At 36.6% G+C, this 5,738-nt stretch overlaps 1 long non-coding RNA gene across 1 annotated transcript; it reads left to right on the forward strand.

Moving 5' to 3' along the window:
* The first annotated feature begins 1,390 nt into the window (after positions 1-1,390).
* LOC135297953 (uncharacterized) lies at positions 1,391-4,189 on the forward strand. The gene is made up of 2 exons (XR_010359895.1): positions 1,391-1,526; positions 2,619-4,189. It is a non-coding gene; the product is annotated as an uncharacterized LOC135297953 (long non-coding RNA).
* The last annotated feature ends 1,549 nt before the right edge of the window (positions 4,190-5,738 follow it).

A 5,738-nucleotide genomic window follows, 5' to 3' on the forward strand; every position in this document is an offset into this window, starting at 1 on the left:
CTTTTCTTTCACTTGTTTCAATTTATTTTTTTGGCCATTCTTATATCACCAATAATTTTATGACTCTTAAATTTCCCTAGAAAACAAAATTTTTATATATTCACTTTCCCTAAAAGTGAAATAAGCAATGAAATTCAGCTCAGATAATATCAAGACATTTCTTAAGCTTTGATCCCTTCAAGACCACTGTTGTAACTGACTTCTTTCTTTGTAAAAAGTTCACTCCTTCAGCTTTTTTCAGAGTTGTTTCTTTTCTGGTTTCATACTATAGTACTATAGCACCTTAATAGATCTTTATGGCATTGTGCTTGACTCCAGATTTGAGACATGAAAAAAATGCTATACACCAAATTTACCTACCATTTTAACAACATTGTAATTTACCATACTGTTATTGGAAAAATACAGTAAAAAAAACCACCTTGTACTGATCGTTTATATAGTTATAATAGTGTTAATTTTTTATTTAAATTTTGGAGAATGTTTAATGCAGTTTAAATTAGTAATTTCAATTTCTCCCATCTGTGCTATGGCTTTATCTGTGTAAATGAAAAATCTTTTCATTCTCATCTTAATTTTTTTTTTCTTTGTCTACGTTTTATTTTTGGTCATTATTTTTCCTGATTAGTGTTCAGTGAAAGGCCCAAAACCTTTGTTGTAGAATTTAACTTTCCTAGGAAACATTTTGAAGGCAGGCAGGCCTTGCAACTTTAACTGAAGCCTTTCATAATGCCTTATAAAATTAAAATGTAGCCCATGTAATTTATTTTCATTGACTAGAAGTATTAAATGTTACCAAATATTTGTAAAGGCAGACCTTGGAAATCAGTAATGTCTGTTGTTAGATAACTATAAGCTTGTACATAACATAACTTAAATTGGATAAGGTTATTATCTAGTTTAAATTTCTATCACCACTAGAACCATAATTAAAAATAATCTCCTGTCAGGCAATTATTTGATAATATATTTGATTCAATGAAAATTGATATAGCTGTCACCATTCAAAAAATATATGCTATGTTGTTAGTCCAAAAATACTGTTTATTATAATTTGGCACAAGGAAATGGTTTTGTGGAGGTACTGTGGAGGTATCTGTGACAATTTAAATTCCACTCAGTGTCTTGAGCATAATTAATATCACTAAACCTAATATTAATTCTCTACCATGTTTGTCAGAGACTAGAAAGACTGATCTTTCATAACATTTTAAAATGCCCATGGGGGGATTGAGTCCTGCCCAAGGCAGGTCAGGCCTTGTCCTGGTAAGACAGTGCCCAGTGCCTCTAGAGCCTCCTGCATCCCAGCCCCACAGCTGCCAGTCATTGGCCATGGGCACACCAGAGAGGGCTCCTCTCGCCCAACCCAGCCCCTGAGCAGCTGAGTGACCAGCAGTCCCACCTGGGCCGAGGGCCCACGGGGCCACAAGGGTTTTGAAAGCTGGGCATGAGGCAAGCAGGTGTCTTGATCCTACATTGCCCATGGAGTTTCTGTCTGAATGTGCTTGGAGCTCAGGAGTTAGTTGGTAGGTATATGTGTGTTTTTCTATATATTTTTTATATTTTTGTTTTTCTCTCTTTCTTCTTCTCATTCCATCTTCTGGGAACTATTCAAGTAACTGAAGATCAAATAGGCCAAATTGAATAGGCCAAATTAATGCTGCGAGAATTGTTTTGTGTTGGCTGGATGTTGTACAAAACCTTTTGCCAAATTCCTGACCTAGTGAGAATATCTGGTTGGTGTTTTTCTTGTCCATCTGACCCAGAGTACAGGAAGCTCTGTAAAGCCCTTTCAGCAAGTTGTTGGCCCACAAAAATATTTAGTGTGAATATTTTATGGTTCCTCATTCTTTCATTACAGTTTTTTGTGTTATTAAATTTGATACCCAGCTTATTTTAACTTGTGAATACTTTTGAGAATCTTTGGCCATACTGACTGATATAATTTCATTCATATATTTATTCTATAAGTATAATAATTTTAAGTTATGTTTTTTAAGTTATGTCTGTTGAAGTATATATGACCCATGTCTGTGAACTTTAAATGCTTTTAAATTTTTTTGTATCATGGGCAGTACACAGCATGGTTTTGTTTTAGCACAGGAGTTCTCCATCACTGTCAATAAGTCCAGAAGTAGCATAAATGCTTGATTAAAAAAAATTAAAAGTTGTGTAAGATTAAATTAGTTTGCACCTAAAAGAGTTTCTCCATTTACTTGCACTGCCAAGGGCTTATGCTATCACACCTGGTCTTTGTTCTGGTCTGTACTTTTGACAGAATTCATATTTCTTCAGGAATTACATCTCTTGTAGAACAGGAGGTGCTCTGGCAGTGAAGCATGGACCTCTTGAGCAAGGCATTGTTTATTTCCATTCATATAAAGGGTCTCAATGCAGAAAGCTCAAACTGCCTATTCAAAAGTGAAATTTACCCACTTGAATTGTCAACAGTTTATTTAGCTAAGTGGATTTCAAAATGCCTAAACTGAAGATGACTTGATTCATTTCAGAGGAGAAATGGAATAAGAGGGAAATGTATATTTAATGTATAGATTTACATTAAATAATGACTGAGTGTTCCTGCTATTGCTTCCTGCAACTCCACGTATGGTTTTCAGTTTACAGATTTACAAGAAGGGAGTTTTCTTCCTAGATAAATGTAGTGAGTTGACCTTGGCTGGATTCCAGGCACCCACCAAAGCCTCTCTGTCACTCACCTCCAGAGGTGGACAGGGAAGAGAAAATTTAACAAAGGGTTTATGAGTCCAGATGAAGATAGAGAGGGATCACTCATCAAATACCATCATGGGCAAAACAGAATCAAATTAGAGACATTAAATGAATTTATTACTAACAAAATAAGAGTAGGATAGTGAGAAATAAATAAGATCTGAAAACCAATATCCACCACCCCTGCCACCTTCCCAGCTCCTCTCCCAGTGGTGCAAAGAGACAGGAATGGAGGTTAAGGTGAGTGCATCACTCATGGCTTCTGCTACTGCTCAGGGAGAGGAGTCCTTCCCTTCTCCAGCATGGGATCCCTCCCACAGGACATTGTTCTGCATGAACCTCTCCAACATGAGTCCATCCCACAGGTAACAGTCCTCTCCAAACTCCTGCAGTTTGGATCACTCTGCCACGGGATGCAGTCCTTCAAGGACAAGGCTGTCCTTGAAGGCAGGATCAGTGTGGGCTCCTCTCCACAAGTCTCCCAAAGTGTCATAGGCTCCTCCCAGGAATACTTCTGCTCTGGCATGGGTCTCCTCCACATAATGCAGGTGGATCTCTGCATCCCCATGGAGGTTGAGGGCTGCAGGGGCACAGCTGCCTCGATGATAAGGACAGTAGAACAGAACAGCATAAGGATAGTAGAAGAGAACATTTTATTCTTATCAGGATCAGTAGAACAGAACAGCACAGCCATGTAGAAATAGATAAAGGATGTAACTTCAGCAAACAAGTCACCAAAATGCAAGCAGGATGCCAGCTCAGCTCTGCAAGACTGACAAAGAAGAAATTAGCAAAACAACAATATTGCGTTTGCTCAGAAGCCGGAGTCAAAGAACAGCTACCTAAAAAGGACACTGGACATGAAGAATCAAATGAGGACTTCTGATAAGAGATGCAACTATGTCAAATAAAGTCAAAGAAAGTGGAGATAGCTAATGAATATGAAATCAGTGTGTATGATAAAAACTGTTCACTTGCTGCTCAGGGGACTTGAATGAAGGAAGGGTTCCCTGAGAGACCAACACACTGCAATAAAGAATGTCTGCTGTCTAGTACTCAAAACTCTGTTAGAAAGTTTCTAGCCATCTGGTTTTGGTAATATTACCACAGGCTGCAGAGGAACCTGAGCTCTGTCACCTGGAGCACCACCTCACCCTTCTGCACTGGCCTGGGGGTCTGCAGGGCTGCTCCTCTCACATGTTCTCTCCCCACTTTTCTCTAGCCAAAATTACAACTGTGAAATAACTGGCTTTTTCTCCCTCTTAACTATGTTATCACAGAGGAATTGCCATAATTTCTAATTGGCCCTGCCTTGTCCAGCAGCATGTCCCACTTTGGAGCTGCCACACATGGAACAAACTTCTGGCATCTTCTCACAGAAGCCATGCCCATAGCCTCCTGCTATCAAAGCTTGGCCATGCAAACCTAATATAGCAACATTAAAGTTTTTTTCCAATTATCTGTTTGGTCTGGTCATTTCCTTTGGTTTTAATCATTCATTTCAAAGTAATCAGCTCTACATATTTATTAGTATCAATCTTTACTCAAGTGATTTCCTAAACAGCAGAATGTCTTGCTCTAACCCATTACTATTTAATAACAGCAATTGTCAAATTTCAGCAATTTCATCTTTCAGTGCCTTTCTAAAAAAATTTTAGTGCAGACACTTCTAGAAAGTTTCTAAATTAGATTAGCACTTTAAAAGAAAGAGGGTGTTGTGCATGTGTCAGAAAATAAATCTATTATATTATTTTTCTCCAAAATTAAAAAAATTATTTGACAAAACTTTCAGATAAGCAAATGTGATCTCAGTGGAACAAGTGAGAGTAAATTGTAGCAACAGTTTATGGCACAAAAACAAATCATTCTAAAATAACTGTGTTTTCTTTTAGTCACTAGAAATATAGTATTCAAGCAAATATAATACCAGAAAAAAATCAATGTTCTGAAGTTTGCCTTATTTTTCTTTAATATTAATTTCCTGTTTTGAAATTCTGTGGTAGGTCAAAAAGCTAAAATGAACATCTTGGAAAGAGTTATTTAATCTCATGAAGGTGAAACAATTTTAAACATATAATTTATATAATGGCTGTGCTTTTATAAAAGCTATTGAGCTCAAAAATCAAAGGGTAACTGAGTGAATCTATATCTCCCCAGTGAGGTAATAAATGCACTTTAGCACTGACATTTCTTTGGGCAGTACCCTCAAGAGCTATTCAGTGCGCTTAAAATGCTGACATCAGTTAATCCATTTGTTACATCACAAATTTGGGCATTTGTTACATTTTTTGCTTGATTGCTTTGTTTAAGGCTCATAGATCTATGTACAATGTCAACTCTCCTGTGTATGTTGTTACTTTTTCTACATGGTGCTTTTACACTTCATTGGTTAATCCATTTTTGTTATTATCTGGAAGTACTATTAGCAACAGTGATTTCTAAAATCCTTATTAATTCGGTTTCACACAAAAATTGAGATTTTTTTCTGGACCATAAACACAATAACTCAGTTTGATAAGAAAAATGAAATTAGGTCTGGCTATCTTGCTTAGTGATAGATGTAGCAATTTGATCATGAGGCAATAGATGCTGATCATTTTTGTGACAAGATGTCTCAGATATGACATGAGGTATTTCAAAACATGACAATAAAAAGTCATCTCCAGCAAGCAGCATTGTCACTTCATACGGAACAGAGTTCTGCTGGAGTTATTATTGAGGAAAAAGATGGAAAAACAAAATGTCTTTTGTTGTCCTACTTGAAGTAAATTCTTGAGGCTAGGGACAATGATTTTTTGATCCTTTTTCCCCAGTTAATATTAAAATTATTTATATAATTAGGAAAGATATCAACAGAAGATAGTGAAATATATTTTTCCTCCCACACACTGCAGGACAGTCATTCTGTAACATGATCCAGGGTAATGGGAAAATGAATATCAAATCCTTTAGGTTTCAGATTGTAGCTTATAATGTGAAATCTGATGGAAAGCAAATACTTAAGCTCA

The sequence above is a fragment of the Passer domesticus genome, chromosome 3 (genome assembly GCF_036417665.1).
Source record: "Passer domesticus isolate bPasDom1 chromosome 3, bPasDom1.hap1, whole genome shotgun sequence".
NCBI lineage: Eukaryota > Metazoa > Chordata > Aves > Passeriformes > Passeridae > Passer > Passer domesticus.